The sequence below is a fragment of the Hylobates moloch genome, unplaced genomic scaffold, assembly GCF_009828535.3.
Source record: "Hylobates moloch isolate HMO894 unplaced genomic scaffold, HMol_V3 SCAFFOLD_3, whole genome shotgun sequence".
Taxonomy (NCBI): domain Eukaryota; kingdom Metazoa; phylum Chordata; class Mammalia; order Primates; family Hylobatidae; genus Hylobates; species Hylobates moloch.
This window is the reverse complement of record NW_026652278.1, coordinates 70,919,063-70,942,667: the sequence shown is the minus strand read 5'-3', so window position 1 is coordinate 70,942,667 and position 23,605 is coordinate 70,919,063. Positions and strand designations below refer to the sequence as shown.

Sequence of the window (23,605 nt, the reverse complement as noted above, 5' to 3'; positions counted from 1 at the left end):
AATAATACAGTATACATAGGGTTCAGTACTCTCCATGGTTTCGAGCACCCACTGGGATCTTGGAATGCATCTCCTAGAGGTAAGGGGACTACCATCCAGCACTTCCACAGTAACTATTTGAAACTATTCATAGCAACTTACACAATCCTCACAACCACCTTAGTAAGGCAGGTGTTATTACTGTCCCTATTTTATGGACAGGGAGATGCAGAGTGGTCAAGTACCTTGTCCAGGGTCACAGAATCAATAAGTGGCAAAGCCAGGATTCAAACCCAGACCTCAGCCTGATGCTCTTGACATTATACTATCCTGTACTCTGTCCCCTGGAGGTACTGGCACCCACCTTTTACTGTTGATGGAGTTAGAGAACCAACACTTCTTGCATAGCGCCTGCTCCTACGCAGGAGTCTGGCCTAGTGAGTCCTGTTTCTGTGGCACCTCAAATGAGCTCTAAGTCTCTTAGCCCTAGTTGTCCTTATGTGTAAAATCAACATGATAATAAGACCTATCTCACAGGGGCTTTTTTTTTTTTTTTTTCAGACTAGTGTTCTAAAAATCACTGGGGCTTGTTGAGGATTAGTGAGAGAAGGTATATGCAGGGCCTAGCACAGTGCCTGGAAAGGGGTGGCATAACATTGATAGCTGTGTTCATTACTGAGCAAATCTGCTAATATTGGTGAACGGGAAACCAAAGGGGTGAAGAAGATGAGGCAGAAACCCTCACAACTTGGAGATGGATGTAAAAAAGCAGATAAATGTAGCAGCCCCAGAGAAACTAGAATACTAGGATACTCACAAGTACCAGCAAGTGTTACTTACCCTTCTGGTCTGACCCAATTTACACAGTCTCTGTGTTAGCTTATCTCCATGAAAGAAAGAATTCTACTTTAAAACATAAACTACATCAAGAACAAAAGAACAGAAGATGTCCATCCTGGGGGAATTCGAATATTCTCCCTGAAATTCCTGATAGTAAAGCAAGGTAGCTGAAGCATCCTCTGCGGCCATGTATGGCTGTTTCGGAGTCAATGCATGGAGCTGCATCCTTCATTCTGCATTTCCTACATGCTCTTGCCAACCCCTGACACATCACATTCTTTGCATCAATAAGTGCTGGTGCCAGAACACACTAAATTGCCTTTGACTACATTTAACTGATCTAGTATTTTTTTATGATTCTTTCTTGTTGTACCATTTTTCACTTTTGACTTTATAATTCTCTGCTGACTTCAAATAAAGCTTTACCAGACTACCCAAGGTGGTTTTTAATAGAGATTTAGGGGCTAGGTTGTGTTGTGGTTTGGATTCAGATTCTACTTCAGCAACAAGGGGAAATTAATGAGGTGGCTTCATCTCAAGTGCCCATTTATACTCGGAATGGACAGAGAGTTTATCTTCTTCCAAGCCTTGTAATCATGACACTACAAAGTGATATTCAAGAAATAAAAAATTATGTAGCAATAGCTTCCACACCACAAAACCACTACACAGTGTCCCTGCAACCCCAGATGACTAGGATAATATTAAGACAGCAATGGAATTACTTTCTGAGTGACAGGGAGGATTCTGACCACATTCTGTCCTATGCCAAAGACAATGCTTGTTCTCCTAGAGATAGAGGAACTCAAATGACCCTACACCAGCCACGTTAGCTCCTTCCTGATGTTCCTCCCTTTTCTGTGCTATCCATAATCCCCCGACTCCTGCCTAGCTGAAACACTGGAAGCCAGCTGACCCTCTGTCACGGGGAGAGGTGACATGACTGGAAAGAAACTGAGCCAGACCAAAAAAAAAAAAACGCTCCCCAAAATGAACGTTTCTTTTGAACAAAAGAATAAACTTGACTTAATTATTTTTTGAAAATATAAAATTGATAACTTAATAAGATTTTGGTTTTGCCTTTTCATTATCATGCAAGACTTGCTTGATGTTAAGCAACAAACATAACATATGTAAAATAATAAAAACTATCATTTTAAAAATATCTGTCTACCCATTACCAAGCTTAGAAATAAATAAATCCCATTGGTTGTTCCTATCAGGTCAGAATTTTTTTTTTTTTTGCCTCCACCTACCTGCATTTTGAGTTTTTCATTTTCATGGTTTTCGTCCTAGTTTTGCCAAAAATGTAAGGACCCTTTTACAACAGTGTTTTATTTTGCACTTTCAAGCTTTATATAAAGGATATTATATGGTATCATTCAGTGGGTTTCTTTTTTTGATTTTTAGATTTGTCCATATTGAATGTTATTTCACTTTATTTAATGAATCATTTTGGGTTGTTTCTGGCTTCTGTTTTTTGTTTTGTTATGCTATGAGTATAGTTCATATTGATCTGAGCATGTATAATAGCTTTTCCTGTGGTAGAGTCCCAGGAGTGAGATTTCTGGATCTTAGGATTGGCATATATATTCAAATTCACTAGAAAATAATCAATTGTTTTCCAATAGAGATACATTAATTCACAACTCCCATTAAAATAGCTTTTCAGTTTTTGTTGCTCTACAACCTTGGTAACACTTGGTATCACCAGATTTTTAAATTTTGCTGAACCATTGAGTACAAAAGGTATTTTGTTGTTTTAATTTATATTTTCATATTTAATTGTTTCTTTATAGACAATTATTAGGTGACTTTTGGATAGTTTGAAAAAACTGTTTATCCCAAATAACCAGGAAGTGCAGCGTTTATTTCAAATAGGTATGATTATATGTCTACATAGAAAGATACTAGGTAAATACATATAATATATATACATGTATGTATGTGAGTCAACATAGCTACATTTATATTTTTATCTTCTAATCATACCTATACATATAGCAGGAGTGGCAAGCTAGCATCCATGGGCCAAATCTGGCCCACCACCTGTTTTTCTAAATAGTTTTATTGGAACACAGCCAATCCCATTGGCTTCCATATTGCCTATGACTACCTGCACACTACAATGGTAGAGTTGAGTGGTCATGGCAAAGACTGACTGACCTGCAATGCCTAAAATGCCTACTATGTGGCCCTTTGTGATAAAAATTTGCTGACTCACAAACCAGAACATCTCCATTTACAGACTATGAATACTTCACATTCAACATTCTTTTCAAATCCAGTTCTTTCAAATGCTGATCCTCATAATGGCTTCACCTTCCACAAAGACACTCATACCAGAAAAACCTGGGAGTTATTTCAAGCTCTTTCCTCCTACACACATTTACAGCCAACATGTGGATACTACCTAAGTATTTGACCTCCTCAACATGGCTCCTGTGATGTCCTCATCTGCCACTCCTTTGTGCGAGCCTTATGCTGACCTAGGCAACCCTTCAGCTAATGACCAAACCCCATTTGTCCCCATCATCCTATACAAATGGTTTTTCACAGCAAATGTCACAGTTTGCTGCATTTATTTGTCTGAGTTTCTGTCTGCTAGGTCCTCCTAAACTGTAAGTTCCTTGAGGCAGGAACCTTTGCCATTTCTACACATGTGCAGTGTCTTGCATAGCAAATACTTAATCATAGATTAGCCTCCTGAAGGCTGTTAAATCTTTCTCAGAAACCATTGAGAGCCTGACATGGCAAGACATTTGTGGCTGCCACTATTCAGTAGGGTTTGAAAATAGTTGCTATTCTCCTAAACCACATGGTGGAAAGGACTAGGGGAAAGAGACTCCTTGTCAATATCATTTAATGCAGTCGTCTTCACATGTTTACGTGCAGAGTTGTTACCAGAAGAACTCATTAAAAACAGTAGATGCCAGGGTGTTACCCAGTTCCCTTGAATTAGAATCCTTGGAAATAGGTGCTTAAGCACTTTTACTTTATGGTTGTTCCCTAGGAGATTCTTATGGAGGCTTGAGAAGCACATTTCTAATAATGGCAGCTTTCTGAATACATCCTTCTAGCTCTACCCCACTCTACCACATTGCCTGTGATGGATAGCTATCAATGCACAGGAACCCCCAGGCCCTTTGCTTGGGTACCAGAGGTTCCCTAAGCTTGTTCACCCTTTCTCAGTGGCCCAGAAGCCTGATTTGAGGGGATAACTGTATACTTTCCTCAGGGCTGCATTTTGATTTCTAATCTCTGTTTTCATTGAATTGGTTGCATTCCTGGTTAATGATGGGGTCTATCCCCTGCACTGAGCATCTTCACTGCTCAGCATATCTAAAATCAAAATCTCCTGCTCTATCCTAGCACCACTCCCGTGCATGTACCACACCTCCTAGTACTTGCCTGAGGGAAGAAGCATGCAAACATTTGTACAATGCATATATTATTAGAATGCCTGTTTTAATTTTTACTATCCTCTTCATTTTCAACATATTACAGATCATTTAATATGTAAAAAAAAATGTTAATAGAAGGGTTAAACCAATGATGATACCAATAAGATGCTGTTAGTATTTATTAGAGATTTTTCTTATTAGACTTAATTTTTTCTTAAATTGCATGTGACCCATTATCATTATGCTTGGTGGATAATATAACAAAACAAAATTACCAGTCCATTTTACTCAAGAAGAACATCTAAGGTTCCTTGGGTTTTATAACACCAAGCACAGCACAAATTTAAGGAATTTTTCCAGTGCTGCACTCGGTGATTTTTAGGGGTCTATTTTCCCCAGAGGCATGTAAGTACTAAAATTGCATCAGATTGCGTTTTGCTCTCAGCGGGTGAGAAAGTGCATAGTCAATGGGTTATTTGCCATTCTTTATTTCCATTTTATGCAGTCACACGGAGGTATCTCTCAGGTGGTTGTTGAAGTTTACTAGACACTCAGGAGCCATCCTGTGCTTTCTCTAAATGGCATTTATAATCTATAACCAAAGGGGCTGTCCATGAAGCTATTGGCGTAATATACCTAAATTCTGCTCATGTTAATTCAGGCTATAGAGATAAGACCTTTCGTTATCAGATTCCAATGTGGGGAGAAACTGCATCATGTATTTAAGCAATATTTTTAGGATGACAAATAGAGATACAAGGTTTTATATAAAGGGACTAATAAAGACAGAACATTTGGAATCAGTGGGAATAATGGCCTTCAGAACATGCAGATCAATTAATAAAGGGGATATGCAAGAATCACACCAGTGATTTTGCCATATCTTTATCTATCTGTAATAAAAGCACTAAATTCTGCCAATGCAGTATTACCCTGCTTTCTTTTAACTAGATATCTCCAATTAGACATTATTTCCATGCTTCACTAGTACTCTGATAATTGACGCTCATAACGGAATTCCAAAACACTCAAAAAAGCCAGAAGTGCTCTCCTAATCATCAAGAAACATTAAAATGTATTCAGTGTAGTTGTATTGTTGTGTATTTTATTGCGGGGACAGAATGGAACAGAGGAAAGAACACAGGCTTCAGGTGTTAGAGAGACCTGGTTTTGCGTCTCATGGAGGACACTTATTAGCACTGGGACCTTGTGTAAACAACGAAATATCTTTCTAAGCTTCAATTTCCTCATATATAAAATGGGGATAATATCCACCTTTATGAGACATTTCGAGGATTAAATGAGATCACGAGCATATGTAAAGATACCAGCACAGTGCCTGGATCTAAAGAATTCATTCAATAAAGAATATTTTTAATGCTGATGTCTTCCTTTCCATTCTCAGTAGATTATAAGCCATACAATATATGCACGTACCTCTATATCTTTCTCCGTATTTCTTTATTTACCAGCATATTTGATTCATGTGACTGTCCCATTCCTCAACAGTGACAGAGTACAGCAAGTTTACTGTGGATTCTCAACACTGGAATATGTAAATTTGAAGAAGAGAAGGGATGTTTTCACAGAAACAATTTATCACTTGGCCTTGGGGAAACAGACTTGCAAAGTCTCCAAAACAGTTATAAATCACCCAAAGTTATCACCTTCTTTGGGACTTTTTATTATTATTATTATTACATGAGTAAAATATTAGCATATTTTAATAAAAACTCAAATACTGAAAAATCTGAAGTCCTTTTTCACCCTCTTCTACTCTCTTCCACTCCAAAGTCCTCTCGTAGAAGTAACTATTGTTAGGAATTTTGTGTCTACACTTCCAAAACTATTTCCAATTATTTATAGATTTCTGTGTGTGTCTGCATGTGTGTATAATTTTGTGCTTTTAAACACAAAAGTGTGTATAGCACTGTACTCTTAAATAAGTTCTGCCAACACTGTACAAATCTTTTGCACTCAAACATGTTTTTGCTCAAAAATATGTCTTGGAGATCTTTCTGTTATGTTAGTATTTTGCTTACCTTAACCTTTTTTAACTGCTGCATAGCCTTCAATATTACAAATTTACCATATTTTAATCATTTCTTTCCTTATAGACATATAATTTTTGTATGTATTTTACTACTAGAAAAATGCTTCAATGAATATCATTCTGTGTATTTCCCTCTGGCCATGTGTAATTGTTACGTTATTGGCAGTATGAATTTTATTTTGGTCTTTAAAAATTCAATTTGTTTATTCTTGAACATGGTCCAAAGCTTTAAAGTAAATGCACGTGTAAGGTAAGTCTTTTTCCCACCATACTCTTTTTCCATGCCTAGGTCTCTCATCCATAAATTGTCACTATTATCATGCATCTTTCAGAGTTTTTTCATAAATATAGATTCTTATTGTCCCACCTTTTATGCATAAGTAGCAGTATACTATACACACTATTCTACACCTTGTTTTATTCCCTTTTATTTATATATAAATTTATACATATATATAAAATAAATATATATCTAAATTTATCATGGTCTGTAATACAATTGCCAAATAATTTTTTAAGTTCAATGTTCATTTTTGACTTTGCTTAAAAGGTTTTGTGTTCCTGTGTAAAAGGTTTTTTTTTTTAATAAAATCAAGAGTATTTCTAATAAAGTCAAATTTGTCCATTTTTGCTTTTTATATCTGGGTTTCTGAATTATGAGTTATCTTATGCTTTTTTTCAGTACTTTTATGATTTCTTTTTTTTTCCACTTAAAATTTTAATCCATTTGCAATGTATCCTGCTGTAAGGTATAAGGTATGTATCTAAATTTTTTTCCAAATACCTACTATATTTCCCCCAAATGTATATTGAATGGCCCATCTTTTCCCTACCTATTTAAGATACTACTTTACCATATACAAATTTCTACATGAAACTGAGTCTAGTTCTAGACTTCCTATTCTATTCCATTATTCTGGGGATTCCTGTGCCAGTACCACATTGTTTTAATTATTAACACTTCATAATATATTTGATATCCAATAGGGCTGATTTTCCCTCATTATAATTCTTTTTAAAAATAATCCCAGCTATTATCTTTGCATATTTTCCACATGACCTTTAGATTCAGTTTTTCTAGTTTAAAAAGGAAGAAAAAAAGGTTTGTTACATGATTTCATAATGAATTTATAAATTTACAAAGAGGTAAATGACATATTTATGATCTTGAGTTTTCCTTAAAATAATATGGATGTCTGTTCTTAATGTCAAGCATTCTTGTGCATACCCTTCTAGAAGGATTTTGTGGGTTTTTTTCTTGGAGATATTGTATATTTTTGTTAATGTTTGATTATAATATTCCCAATTTATGATCTTTTATGTTGCTTTTGTAAATGAAGTTTTTCATTCAAAATACTAACAGGCTTTCATTTCAATATAAAAAGTCTAAAGATTTTGCATATTCACTGTATATTTTACTTTCTCACTGAATTATTTTGTTAGATTTTTAGTTGTTTCCCTTGAACTCCAAGTGCAAAAATCACCTGGCCGGGTGCAATGGCTCACATCTGTAATCCCAGCACTTTGAGAGGCTTCGGCGGGCGGATTGCCTGAGGTCAGGAGTTCAAGACCAGCTTGGCCAACATGGTGAAACCTCATCTCTACTAAAAATACCAAAAAAAATTAGCCAGGCATGGTGGCGTGGGTCTATAATCCCAGCTACTTGGGAGACTGAGGCAGGGGAATTTCTTGAACCTGAGAGGCTGAGGTTGAGGTGAGCCAAGATCGTACCACTGCACTCCAGCCTGGGCAACACAGCAAGATTCCATCTCACAAAAAAAAAAAAAAAAAATCGCCTGTAAACATGAAACTTTTATAATAGGCTTTCCACTTTCATGCCTGTAATCTCTTCTCATACCTAATTGCTTTGGTTAGTATTTCTAGTAAAACATTAAATAATAGGTAGTAACAGATATCTTGTTTTGTCCTTACTTTCACAGGAACACCTCTAAGTTTGATGTTGGCTTTTGGACTGAGATGGATGTGTTTTTTCATATTAAGGAAGTATGCATCTATTTTTGAATGCTTTTTATCAAGAATGGTTATAAAACTTTGGCCAAAGCCTTTTTGGCATCCATATAATTATGGGTTTCATCGTCAGATCTACTAAAAAAAATAAATAAATAAGTATCCTAATATTGAAATTTCATTTCATTAAATACTTGGAATAAATCTTAGTTGGACATGATGTTTTACTCTGCTTTTATGCTGCTAGATTCTGTTTGTAATTTTTTCAATTACTATTTTTGCACCTATATTTAACATTGGAGTGAGTATGTAGTTATTTTCTCTGTAATCCTTATCAGTGTTTCTATAAAGGCCTTATCAGTGTTTCTGTAAAGGCCTTATGTACTTCACAAAAGAAATTTGGAAGTACTTCTTTACTCTGTAAATATACTTCTGTAAGAGTAACGTAGTACTTCCATACCCTGTAACAGCTTAAATAGCATTGGGATCAGCTCCATGGTATGCAAAAGCCAGCTTGTACTGACTCACAACAGCCTATTTGTACATCTCTTCCCATCTTCACTTTAAGTGATGTCACACAAGTAGCTTGAAATAAGTTATGACAGAAATATTTATGCTTGGAGATCAGCAAACAGTACAGATCAGGGCTCTTTTCACTCCCTGCCCCAGCCCCCAGACCTGGTTGTTAAACATTTAGCAGAATACTATAAGTATCTGCTCTTCTAATGTTTGATAAAATTTTCTTGTAAAACTACCTGGACTTGGTGTTTCTGTGGGATAAGTGATAGGTCTTTATGAACTTTATTTTGCCTGTGGAAATCAAACTGTTTCAATCTTCTATCTCTTCTGGGGTCAGCTTTGGGAAATTATATTTTCCTACAAAATTATCGACTTGATAAAGATTTCCAGATATTTGCACAGAATTAAACACAGTTTGTTCTTAGGATTATTTTAGTTTTCTCTTGTTTCCCTGGCTTTTTATTTTTTTATTTTGTATATTTGCATTTTCTTTATTTTTCCTTGATTGGAATAGTTAATAATTTAATTTTTCAAAAAAATTAGTTTTGGTCTATTATATCTTTTGTATTCTATCTTACTAATATTTATTTTTAACTTTAAAACTTCCTCCCTTCCACTTTCCTTTGATTTATGAGACTGATGTTGTTTTTGAGTCAGATGCTTAATATATCTTTTACAATTTTTGCTTATTTTTTCAAGTTAATATATGTACTTCAAGCTATCTGTTTTCCTCTAATAATCATCTTAAATCTATCTATACATTCTCATAGATAATGGATTCATTAATATACTTCTCTAGCTATTCTACAGTTTAGGCTTATATGTTATCTTTTTTTTGTTTGTTTTTAATCCCCCAGGAATTCTTAGCCATATATGTTATCTCCGACTTGAAATGTAAGAGTACTAGAAAATTTCTGGGTAGAAGGGCTTTTTTGCAATCTAATTTTGTTATTTCTGGTTTTATTATATTATGATCTCAGTGTTATTATACTATCTCTATCTACTGAAATTTATTGAAATTTTGTTTGTGATCCAGTATATTACTGGGGAAGACTGTACTTGCCAAAATCAGTCAGAGCAATACTTCTGGTCCCACATGCTCTTCCAGAATCTTGCCACTCCCCATGAAGGGGCAGAGTCTATTTGCCCTTCCCTTGAACATGAGCAGCAGGACTTTTGTAACTACTATAATGAACAGAATATGGCCAAAGTAATGCTGCATGACTTCTGAGGTCATAAAAGATTCTATTATTTCTGCCTGGGTCTTCCTGTCTCTTGGGACTCTCACCCTTAGAACTCTGCTACTAGGCTATGAAAAAGCCCAAATGAGCCAACAAAAGGAAACCACATGGAGAGGCCCACGTGGAGGGAAAGGGGAGCCCTTAGCCAACAGCCAGCATCAACCACCAAACATAAGCACATGAATCTTCTGATAATTCTAGCTCCCAGGCTTCAAGTCTTTTATTGAGGCCCCAGGCATTATAGAGATAACCATTCCTACTATCCTTTCTTGAAATACCTGACCCACATAATCTGAACATAATAAGTCTTTCTTTCACAGCATTAAATTTGAGGGTAATTTGTTACACAGCCGTACTAACTAGAATAACAATGAGTGTTTATGTTGACTTGAAAAGAAGCATATCCTATATTGTTAGGGTACAGAATTTGATGTGTTTTAATCATATCTACCTTAATAATTTTGTTATTTTTGTCTTTCATATCCTTTTTTTTCCCCACTTGATCTGTCAGTAAATGAGACAGGTGGAGAATCCCCTAAGACAAGTATATTTTTCTATTTCTCCTTTCATAGCCTATGATTTCTCTATCATGAATATTGGCACTTTATTTTGCTATATAGCTATTTGTAATACTTATTTCTAATATGAATTTCAATCTTCAGTATTACCAGGCATCTTTCTTTGTCTCATTTACTGTTCTGCTTGAATTCTGCCTTGTAAAATACTATAAGGACTACAACACTTGCTTTCTTTTTATTCACATTTGTCCATCCTTTTATTTTAACTTTCCTGAGTCAGTTTGTTTCTGTTTCTCTTCCACAACACAAAGCATTAGGTTTTGCCTCATAATTCACTCTGAAAATCTTTAAAATACACAAATTAAGCATATTTATATATTTTACTACAGATATAATGGATCTTAGTTCTGTTATGTTATTAGGGCAAAACGGAGTAATTGCCACAGATGTCTTCTGGCCTACAATCCCTAAAATATTTATTATGTTCTCCTTAACAGAAAAAGTTTGTCTACTCCTGATCTAAGTCATAATATCAACTGCAAATAATGCTGAATTTACCCCAATCTTTATTGCACTCTACGTTGTCGTTGTACATCTCATTGCTTTGGCTAGCACCTCCAAGGGAATGTAGAATAGTCCTTCTCTGCTTGTTCTGAGACTTTGATGGAAATTTTTTAAATCCCTCTTTCATATGCAGGTTGCTATAGGTTTCTGGTAGATACACTTTATCAAGTTAGGGAAGTTCCTATCTATTTCGTGTTTACTGAGAGATTTTAGCAGAAATGGTTGTTAAATTTCATAGGTTTCTTGCTCTCTCTCTCTCTTTTTTTTTTTTTTTTTATATAGGTTCTCACTCTGTCACCTAGGCTGGAGTGCAGTGACACGATCTTGGCTCACTGCAACCTCCGCCTCCTGGGCTCCAGAGATCCTCCTGCCTCAGCCTCCCAAGTAGCTGGGACTACAGGCATACATCACCATGCCCAGCTATTTTTTGTATTTTTAGTACAGACAAGGTTTTGCCAAATTGCCCAGGCCAATCTCGAACTCCTGAGCTCAAACAATCCACCCAGCTTGGCCTCCAAAAGTGTTGGGGTTACAGGCGTGAGCCACCATGCCTGGCCTCCCTCTCTTTTTATATCTAGTAACATCATCCTCATATATAATCCCATTTTCTTTTTTAATATGCCAATATGACACATTTACTGATAAATTCTACTAGCAAACTACCCTTTCAATATTGAGATAAACCCTACTTGGTCAGGAAGTACTATTTTTTAAATGCATTACTAAGTCTTATTGTTAATTTCTCATGGAGGATTCCTTTATTCATATCTGAAAAAGAGACTTGCCTAGAGTTTCATTTTCATGTTTTCTCACATTGCTTAGGTCAGTTATGGATTCCTAGTAGAGAAAAAGAGGAATTTTCCATATTTTTTATTTTCTGGAATAAATTATAAAAGATGAGATGCTACTTCTCTTTGAGGGCTATATGGTTATTTTTAAAGTTTCTTTTATCATCTTATTTTTTCTCTGTTTAGACTTATATTTCTTCTTGAGACAGCACTGGTAACTACAATTGCCTTAAAATTACTTGTTTTACTTGGATTTTCAAATTTATCAATATGAAGCTCAATAGCGTTGTGGGGTTTTTTTTGTCTGGTTATTCCTAATGTTAAATGTCAATCTCTATTTTTTCTTACTTTGATCTGCTAGGCTCACCTTTTTCTTAAATATCTGTTGGTATTGTTGATAAAGTATATTGTACATTGTTTCTATTTTATTAAGTCCTTTCATATGTCATTAGGTTTGCTTGGTTTTTTTAAATTAGGATATATGAAAACATAGTGCATATATTTTTATCTTCTATTCCTTGTTTTATAGTTTATGTTTCTAAGGAGGAAAAATCCTTTAATTAGCCTTTTGTTATATCCCACAGTTTTTAATATACTACAGTGTTATCACTTCCATTTACTTTTAAAGAATACTGTATATTATGTCCTCATAAACCCAAAACTTCATTTATTTCTAATTCTGTAGTCTGTAGTGCTTTTTCTTTCCTCTTTTACTTTTTTTTTCGGAAGGAGGGGGAAGGAAGTCTTCCTTTTTTAATATAATTTCTAATTTGACTTAGTTATGATCAGTTAATTTGAATGAAGCATGTTACACTTTTCTTTATGAGCCAATTTGTGGATATGAGCCAATTTGTGACTGTTTCATATAGGTTTTTAAAGAATATCACCCTATTTTCTAAGTAACAAAATGAAGGTATTGTAAAATTTCCATTCATTTAGCTGTCATTTTCATAGGAGATGTGCTAAAGTCTTCGTGATGGTGACTTTGTTAGTTTTTTTCTGGTATCTCTAGAAGTTCCTGCTTTATTAATTTCAAAGCCATGTCACTGGGTGCATTAAGATTCATGATTGTTTTAGATTCCCATTATATCTTCATAGTTATACAAAATAGCCCTCTGTCATTTCAGTAATCATCTTGAGTCTTGTTTTGTCTAATATTAACATTGCTCTTCCTGGATTTTGTGTTAGCAGGTATCCAGTATTTCTGTCCTTTAATTCCTGTATTTTCAAGCTTTCTATGTGGTTTTATTATATGTACCTCTTGAAAAAGTATTTTATTTTACATTTTCTTTTTTTTTTAATGAAATCTGGGATTGCTCTGCCTTTTAATCAGTTCATTCTCATTTATTATGACTTACACATTTGTACCAACTCTTGTCATCTTATTTTTCTGATCCAATCACTCATACTTACTGCCCTGGCTTAGAGATAGCTCTGTTACTTGATGCCTAAACTAAGGATGGAGAGAAGTATATAGACGATGTGACCCATGTGGCTGTACCCACTGAGGAAGCCCAAATTATTGCCTGCTATGAGGCCCCCTGGTAGCTTTCTCTGTGCTTAGAGAACTCCTGAAGCTAGTTCTACATCCATTTATTTACTATTTATTTATTTATGAGATTGTGTCTCACTATGCTGCCCCGGCTGGAGTACAATGGCTATTCACAGGCTCAATCACTCCACACTACAGTCTCAAACTCCTGGACTCAAGCAGTCCTCCTATGTCTGGTATATCTGAGCTTATAGGTATATGCCACCCTGCTGGGTCTTGGTTCTGCATTTTGAAACTCTTTTGCATTTGTTTTGAGCTGTGATCTTGCAGGAAATCTATAGTTTCTGATCAAAAGCAGTACCCTTTCTTTCTTTTCCGGTTAGTTATTCATTTGGGAATTGTTTTTTTTTTTTCTATAAGGAGAAGGATAACATCATTTCTATTATTTCTCCTGTCTTGAAATAGCTTCCTGTCTTAGTCACAGTAAACAATGTTAAAATAATCTATCAGGAAGCCATTAGGCTAAGATGGTTCCAGCACTTTGGATTCCTACATAAGCAAACCAAAACCCAAGTCAATGTAAGCAGTAAAATGAAACTTAAGCTTAACCAACAAGAAACCACCAAATAACCTCTAACTGGGACTTTCCACTTTAACCAATCAAACAATTTCTTTGTCTTGGCTTCCACAAACACCTTATAAAAAATATTCCCTCACACCCTCTTGGTGGAGCCCTGAACCACGTGCAATCTAGTGCTGCCTGATTCATGAATCACCATCTGCTCAAATAAATTCTTTAAAATGTTAATGTTCCTGGGTTTAACATTTAACAATGGGCTACAAGTCCTAGCCCCTGGTATTGTTCTGGCTTCATCTACCACTCTTCCTCTAGATTACTCACCCCAGCCACACTGACCTCTTGGTTGTACTTCATGTATGCCAGTAGCATGCTCCCACCTCAGGGCCTTGCACTTGCTCCTTCCTTGGCCTGGACCACTTTTCTCTCAGACATTCTCAGGGCTCCGTGCCTTACCTCTCCAGGTCTTTACTCCACCATCATCTTCTCAGTGGTGACTTCTCTGGCTATCAGATCTCAAATTGCCAACACATACTCTCTCATGCCCGTGATCTGCTTTCGTTTTCATCTTAGCACTGATATACTATGTGGTGGTTTTATTTTTATCTTAGTTATAGGTCCTCTCTCTGACTAGAACATAAGCTCTTTGAAGGCAGAAATGTTTGCCCACTTTTTTTTTTTTTTTTGAGACAGAGTCTTGCTCTGTCACCCAGGCTGGAGTCCAGTGGCGCGACCTTGGCTCACTGCAAGCTCCGCCTCCCAGGTTCACGCCATTCTCCTGCCTCAGCCTCCTGAGTAGCTGGGACTACAGGCGCTTGCCACCATGCCGGCTAATTTTTTGTATTTTTAGTAGAGACAGGGTTTCACCATGTTAGCTAGGATGGTCTCGATCTCCTGACCTCGTGATCCGCCTGCCTCGGCCTCCCGAAGTGCTGGGATTACAGGCGTGAGCCACTGCGCCCGGCCTATGTTTGCCCACTTTATGCACAGCTCTATCTCTAATGTTTTGAACAGGGCTTGACACATAGAACATGCTCTGTAGATATCTCTTGAATGAATTAATAAACTTCTAGGGATTTGGAAGAAGAAATGGAGGCTATGGAATATGTTAAGTCTGCTATCCTAGTTCCCCTTGTACTTTAGAATCATGCAGACATGCCAACATTCACTGCCCTATCTAACCTGTCTCTGGAGGAGTTTCATTATCTTGATTTGAACATTATATGAAATAAAAATTCCAGAGAGTTTCCAAGGAGGTGGATTAAAAAAAGGGGGGGTAAATTAGACATAACAAGGAAAGCTATCTCTTGAGAAAATAAATTTGTGTAGGAGGATGGTTGTACGGGTTTCCTTAATCAAAAACAAAAAAGGGACTGCATCTTATCCTCTTTGACTCTCCTTGATTTAGGATAAACTGATGAGGTATAGCAAGATAAATAAAGGAATAAAGAGCTAATCCACAAGGGAGAAGACTGTTTTATTGCTCTCACACAGATGTCTGTCCTAACAACACAGGATATTTTTTTTTCCTTTGGGGGAGGGTGGGAATAGAGTTGGGGGAGCAGCAATTTAAATTGGGACCTCTGGGCAGTCTGTGTTTGGGAATTAGCATTGCATTATTTCCCTGGCTCCCCACCCCCTCTTGTCATTTAGTTGAGAAACATTTGCCCTGGAACAGCACACAGAGTTTGCATTAGCATCCCTGAGGACAGAACTTTGACCCCACAGACTAAGGAAGCTACAAATGGAAAATTCCAAGTTGCTGTACTCTTTTATTTTCATGCTAATGCTTCTGCAGAGAGTATTTAAGGAAACAGATGCACAAGAATAATAAAGAGCTGAGGACTAAGAACTCCTCTGGCAACTGAAGTTATGCTCCATCCAGCATGATCCTATATCTCCCTATGCTTGCACAAGTCCAGAAGGGTCAAGGTGAAACCCTGATTTCATTTTATGAAAAAGCTGAACCAGCACTGACATAGAGAACCCAGGATCACATCCAGTCAGGATTTGAAAATTGTTTAAGTTTCATTTCACTTCCTTCGGGCTACCTCAAAGACAGATGAGCATGTCCTTCAGTAAAAAGCCTTGGGGAATGGTGATTTCTCTATCTGCCTTGCCAATCCACACCCGAGTTCAAAACAATACTCATCCCTCTGTAAACCAAAAATAAAATTCTAAGGCTCCCTCAACTATCTTAATAGACTCCCTCCTGTTGGCCAGGGCACTCCAAAGTTAACCTGAAAAACTGATTCAGGCTATGATGGAAAGTTGGGGGTGGGTTGGACGTGCCTCATTATGCCCTCCTCCCTGTTGGAATTCAGGAAAAGCCAACCAGCATTTAACATCAACATAGACCTTAAGTCTGATAAGAAATATTTATAATCTATTCTCTCTGAAGCCTGCTACCTGTAGGCTTCATCTGCATGATAATGCCTTGGTTGCTACAACCTCTTATATCACCCAGCTATTCCTTTCTATTGATAACTCTTTCAACCAATTGCCAATCAGAAAAAATTTAAATCTACCTATAACCTGGAAGCTCCCCCCACTTAAAGTTGTCTGCCTTTCTGGACCAAACCAATGTATATCTTAAATGTATTTGATTGATGTCTCATGTCTTCCTAAAATGTATAAAACCATGCCATGCCCAGACCACCTTGGGCACATGTCATTAGGACCTCCTGAGGCTGTGTCAGAGGTGCATCCTTAAGTCTTGGCAAAATAAACTTTCTAAATTTATTGTGAGACATGTCTCAGATACCTGTGGGTTCATACTTCCCTTGGATCTAACCTAAACGGTGCTCACTATATTTGCAGCCCCTGGCCACTTCTCTTGTATTCTGTGCAACAAGAAAAACTTCTCACTTTGTCCTAAGAATAATCTCATCCTCGGTATAAATCCTCATGTGGGAGACATATGAGAGCACTACACTCTGCAAAGCCAGATCATCTTAATATCTTATCCTAATTTGCAAACAAAACTTAAATTTTACTTCACCATAGCTACGTCTTGCAAAGGAGAAGCTAACTGGAAATGTAGAATAATCATATCTAATTCTTGCTTTAAATGTATCCACCCCCTACTTTCACCTAGATTATGACCAGAAACTAGACAAGAATCCACAACTTGGTCTCTCCCTAAATCCTTTCACACTTGGAACTCACGCAGGGAAAGTTCCTTCAACTCAGTTCTCACCTTCATCCAAGGCCACCTCTCAATCTTTCTATCGTCGCAGATCCCTCCCTTCTCTGCACTCTTCCATCTAGCTTGGCCTCTGCTTTCTCTGCATAGGACCTTGTCTCCAATTAGACTGTAGGATTCCTGAAGGCAGAGCCCACAGCTTCTTTTTCATCTCCTACATGCCCTTGTGCAGGGTTCCACATATTAGGGCTCTCATGAAAACCATGGTTGAGTGACTGATTGAAGAAACAGAAACAGGCCCCTGTGGTGACCTGAAGCATATGGAATTCTGAGCAAGGGAAATGAAAAGCCCAAAAAACCCAATACCACACCCTTTATAAAGCACACACATCACAACAAATCCAAGGTTATTGGAAAAGTAACAGCCCTCTCCCCAGACCAGCCCTAACCAAAAAAATTTCATTAGAATGGATAAAGAAACTGCAGTAAATATTAATGGCTGGAGAAGGAAGCTGGAGGACAGCAGGCCGAGCTGAGCAGGTGTTCACCTCCCTCAATTTCAGTCCATTTGCAGCCAACAACGTCATCATTTGGCCTTCTTGAGCTCACCGACAGGCCATTTTTCATGATTTTACCATTTCTGGCCAAATGCAAACTTTTTAATTAAATGTACCACATGATTCCAGATGTTTGTTTATTTGTTCCAAAAAAGGTTGTAAAATCACTACATGAGGAAAAACCTGGGGCAGGGGTAAAGTTTTCTACAAGAGACAGGGAAATAAAAAGAGTCAGAAGAACTGGGACTAGGAAGTTAATACTGGGCCGAGCTCACGGCAAAACAATTTAGACCAAAAGCATTGGCTTCAAAACACTCTCCTTCCAGAAGCCCAAGATTCAGAAATAAAACACCCTGGGTACTTATTAGTTTTTAAGAGAATGAAGCTCATCTTTAAGCCAAAGACTAGAATGAGAACAAATGTTTGTGGCTGCTCTGCCTGCTTTTGCTATGTTTGCTCCTGCTGCCACAGCTCCACTACATTAACTCCACTGGTCTTCCATTTAACAGGCCAGATTAGAGTTCATGCATGAATGGTGGGAGAGAATCCTGCGATGAGGATGAACCGAGAGAGGGGCAACAGGCAGAGACCACAGTCTCCCACACACCATGCTGGCTTCCTTACAGCTTTCTGGTCCTCTGTTTCTCTCTACCCTGAAATATAATCAGTATTCGGTCTATTGTGTTTGCAACAGAATGTTTCTCATATTCCTTCCTTTATTTTTTGTACCCCCAGACAGCCAGCCAGCCACTCCAGGCTTTGATCATGGCATGCTGGATTATTCCAACATTATCCTGGGCCCTATGTTTTAGTTTCAAAAGCCAACATCAGAAATATTCTGAATAACATGCAGAGGAAAAACATTGACTGTCCAGTTTCTCTGATGCCTGAGCCCTCGTGACCAAACCATCAGCAACCTCATACAACAACTCCATAGTGGCCATAAGGTTCCCTGTGCATGGCCCCCACTCCTGCTCTCCTGGCAGTATCTATCCTGGCCCCAGCTGTCTTCCCCATCTGTTACCAAGTTGTTTTCTAAATTACCTTTGCTAGAAACCTGCTCTTTGGAGGCATCACAGTCTATGGGCACAGAACCTGGTTATCTGGAAATCTAAGGCTTCTAAGACTGAAACAATCTCCTTCCAATCCCATCCCACCATGGCCTCCTTGAATCCAGGCTCTCTCCTTTCCAATTACCCCTGCATACTGCTTGCAGATTAATAATCCTACAGCATGGTTTTAAATCAAATATAAACCCTTCTGTCTGTCCAAGGCCTGCCATAATGTGGACCTATCCTACATAAGGAACCTTATTTCTGACCTTTTCAAAACAGGTCCCTTTCTCTCATCAGTTCTACCTGTTCTTGCCCTTGTGCTTTATCTTTACCCATTTATCTTTCTGCAATGCCCTTCTTTTGCTCTCCACTTAACATATTCTTCAAAACTCAATGCCAACATCCTCCAAAGAGTCATGCCTGAGGAGTCTCACCTACATTGCACCCTATCTTTTCTAAACGTTGAGAGCACTTGCAGCTTTTACCAACTAATAGAGCTCTTATTTTTGTAACACATAATATCTTGTTTGGTTGGTATTACTTCACTTTTGGGATCTCCTCAATCAAACTATAAGTTCCTGGAAGATAGAGATAATATTCTCTATTTCTGAATTCTCCACAAATCCTAACAATACACTCGGTACACAGTAGGTACTAAATGAAGACATGTTGGGGAGATTCTTGAATGACTGTGCTCATAGCAATCTTTGTCTTACTGACCATATCATAATTTTTTCCTCATAAAAAGGGGCAAGAAACAGCCCAGGACTCTAAAACATAAGCACATTTAGAACCTTCCACCCTGTATATTCTAGGCTTCCACTTTTTTAAGATAAAGAGAGCATGTTTCTACTATCATTTTTTATTGGGACTGTCTGTTGGGGCAAGAGTTGTCATTTGGACCTCTCATTTTACAGAAGCAGGGTTTGCTACTATTTGAGGGGCAGGGGAAAGCTGAAATCCATTTTTCCCTCCTTGCTTTGCTTCTGGGAGAGAAAAAACAGATTCGTAGCCCTTCTGTGTCTACAAGTGTACCACAATTCTGTCCAAAGAATAGAAGTAAAGCAATGTCGGAGACTGCAAATGAAAAATCATCCTTGGAGAAAAAGGAGAGGAAATGGACCCCTATGGATTTCAAATGTTTAAAGGAGGTTGCTTAAAGTTCCTGGCTAAACTCCATGCAGTCTTGGTAATAGTCTAACAGATTCATCCATCTTCAGATTCCACTTGGCTTGCTCTTCCATCACTGCCACCCTCGCAGACAGCAAGTGCACACATGCACATCTATCTATATATATGCGGAAGTTTTAATCTACACTACCCTCCATTCCAATCCACCCAGCCCAGCTCTGTACAGAGTGAAGCTATTGACCCTGCAAAGTAGCAAGGAGATGAATTTGATGACCCAGACTGGAGTTTTTAAACCATTTCAGCAAGGTCTAGAATCAAAGGAAAGTACAATTTATTCAGCACTTAGTAAAGTCCTTTTACTTTGGAACAGAGTGCACATACTGAAAATAGACTCCTACTGCCACGCAGATAAAATAAACCTGTCAACCACTACTGTCAAATCACTAGTCACCTCGATTAAATAAAGGAAACTTTAGCATCTCTCAGCATCTGAGAATTCCACCAAGATTATAAGCCCATAAAAGCATTATGAAGGAAAGAAAACTAAAGTAATGGGTTCTGTTGAAAATGTCATCAGAGGAAATCATTTTACATAATTAGCAAATGCTAATAATAGTTCTGCACGAGGAACCAACACACTCTTCCCCCACACAGTCAAGGCACAGTGGTGGCAAGAAGTCTAAAAGATACAAGCCAAGGCCATACTCTTATTTGACAGGACCCCTGGACAAAAACATGTTCTTGTCTCTAGGGAGGTTTTTTTCTTTTTTCTTTTCTCTCTCTTTCCTTTTGCCACTTTTCAGTACATTATCCATGGGGGAAATTTGGATCTGTCATGCTTCTATGAACTTTCAATGAGTCAGTCACAATTTTTTGAGAAATTATTTGATGCTTAGCTCTCTTGAAAGACTAATCAAAATATTCTGGAAGGCAGAAGGCAATATATAAGCAGCCTGTCTCAGTCATAGGGTCTGACCTACCTGGCAAAGTCTCCAGAACCATCAGGTTGTTCATCTCATCTTTTTGTTAGTTTGTTTGTTTTGTTTGAGATGGACTCTCACTCAGTCGCCCAGGCTGGAGTGCAGTGGCATGATCTCTGCTCACTGCAACCTCCGCCTCCTGGGTTCAAGCAATTCTCCTCTCTCAGCCTCCCAAGTAGCTAGGATTACAGGTGCCTGCCACTGCACCCAACTAATTTTTGAATTGTTAGTAGAGATGGGGTTTCATCATGTTGGCCAGGCTGGTCTCGAACTCCTGACCTCAAGTGATCCACCCACATCAGCCTCCCAAAGTGCTGGCATTACAGGCATGAGCCACGGCACCCGGCCTCATGTTTATAAATGGTCAGTGATAACCAAGAGGCAGTAGGCAAAAGATTCCTTGATGCTGAGCTATTAAGCTGGCCTAAATAAATGCACCTATTTTCCTGAGTATTTGCTATTGTTTTCTGCAGATTTTGTTTATAATGATCAGACCCACTTAGCTTTCACATTCCCTGTGGCTGACATGACAAGATAGTAGAAATCTAAAAATGAAAAACTAAAAGTTGGCTATAAGAGACATACTGCCTCTGACAGGGCCCGGAACACAATACCCCAAATAGTGGCACCTTGATGTACTGAGTGCTTTGAAACGAAAGACACTGGAAGGGCCTCAGAATCAAGGTCTCTCTGGCCTTCTCTTACCCGCTCCCTCATCCCTCTGTCTCTCCCCTGCAGTGAGTTATAGAAACCAGAATTCCTCTTCCCTAAGTGGGGTCATCGAAACTAGAATCCTGTCCCTTAAAGCCAGCCATAAAACCTAGAAAGGTCACACTCTCTCTTCTCCTTTGAAGACTCTCACTTCAGAGGGTCCTGTCCTATACCCAGGGGAAGGAATGCTACATAAAGAGGCCAAGAAGAATCTGAAGAGACAGCCTTGCTGGGCTTCCCCTCAATCTATTACCATTAGATCATACCCTTTGTCTAATCATGTTTCTACACAGCTGTCCATTCTTCATCAACATAAGCATAAAACTAGTTTTCCCTTTCATTTCTAAAGGCCCCCGTCTCAGAAAACTTGGATTAAGTAAATTTCATATCCTCTTCTCTTGTTAACCTGTCTTTTGTTATGGGCTGTGACCCTTATAATGGATGAGGAAAAATATTGCATCATTCTGCCCCTGCACCTCCAAATCCTTTAAAAAACCCAAAACAAATTGTGAGCAATAGTTTAGTCATCAAGTAACTTCCTTTTGAGCCCTCCTGAAAGCATTATGCTTGTTGGCATGAAGTTTTTCTGGCCAACATCTCCCCATCCCAAACATTTTTGTCTACATTGCTACCTCTTCACATACAGACATTTAAATTTCCTTTTATTCACTTTCACTTTGGCTGATTTAATGAGTTGAAGCAAAACACTGTGTTATTTACGGCTTCTGTGGAAACGTATTTTATGATATCTCAGGCTAAAAATGTTTTAAATAATTTTAAAAAACACAGTTTTTCTTTTGGTCTTTTTCTTCTTTTTTGGATGGCATACATTGAGTTGTTTCATGGAGGTATACAGAAAAATCAATTGCTAAGCATAAAATGCAACTCACATTAAGGAAACTGCAAACGATAACTAATTATGATAAGTTGCTGTATAAATTACTTTGTGACAGTCCCAGCAATCAATTTCAAACACAAATAGACCAAGCCCCTGGTTGGAGAGGAAGATGAGTACCTAACAACTGTGTCAATAAAAATAATGGCAAGGTTGCCAACAATAGTCAAAGTAGAAAGGTTATCATCTCTAAGCAAGTTTCACAGCAAATTTCCTCTTCATTTTTTTTCTTTTTGCTTTCTTTCTTTTATATATTTCAAATCCAGTGTTTAATATGGCAAGCTAACTATGGCATATCTTCAAGACTATAGTATAAGCATCAGGAAATAAATAATTCAGGGACATTTACTAGGCTTGCGTCCTCCTCATTCCAAAGATATGCTCCAACCCAGGGCAGCATTCTCGGAGAGAATTCAGGTGGATCATTCTAAATCCATGTGTGTACCACAATCTATATCTTACTGAGAGTCTGACCCCTTCCTTGAGAGTTTCTGTTCTAGTAAAATAATTCCAAAGTTACTTCAATTCATCCTATTCCCTTCTCTACCATCAAACCACCAATGCTTGAAAACTACAACATTAAAATAATCAACTATTTAGAAGTTAGGCTTTGTGACTAAATGCTCTCTGGTAATGAATCAACACATATGACACCCATCCCTGATTGTCTGGCTTTATGAAAGCAACAGAATTGAGGTCTGAGGTCCACACAGCTAGACCTTTCCCTTTAGTGTGTTCACCCCCAAAGGAAGCAGGGTCTCCTTTCTCACATGCAATCAAGTTACCGTGCAGAGGTGACTAAGATACTCACCCTTCCGCTGGGTTTCTATTACTCAGCCTTTACTGAACAAATATATATGGAGTGTCATTTAGGTAGGAGGCCCTGTGCCAGGCATTGCAGATAAAGCGGTGAACATATGTAATCACAACCACTCTTCCCAACAGCTTATGGCCTATCTAGGAAGACAGTCCCTGAACAGGGAACACTGGCCTAATATAAGTATGTAGCGGGGGATCAAGGGAGTTTCCTTAGGAGCTGTGATCTGTAGGCTGATACCTGAAGAATGGGCAGTGTCAGTGATGTCAAAGAGAAGATGAGGCTGGGTGCGGTGGCTCACGTCTATAGTCCCAGCACTTTGGGAAGCTGAGGCAAGTGAATCACGAGGTCAGGAGTTCGAGAACAGCCTG

General features: G+C 38.0%; 1 protein-coding gene across 3 annotated transcripts in view; it reads right to left on the bottom strand.

Annotated features, from left to right (window-relative positions):
• LRMDA (leucine rich melanocyte differentiation associated) overlaps window positions 1-23,605 on the bottom strand; it is a 767,717-nt gene that overhangs the window by 207,379 nt on the left and 536,733 nt on the right. The window contains exon 4 of one of the 3 annotated variants that reach the window (XR_009212825.1): window positions 5,661-5,769. The exons of the other annotated variants lie outside the window; for them this stretch is intronic. The gene's annotated coding sequence lies outside the window, so the exon portion shown is untranslated. The remainder of the gene's footprint in view (window positions 1-5,660; window positions 5,770-23,605) is intronic. 3 annotated transcript variants of the gene reach the window in all.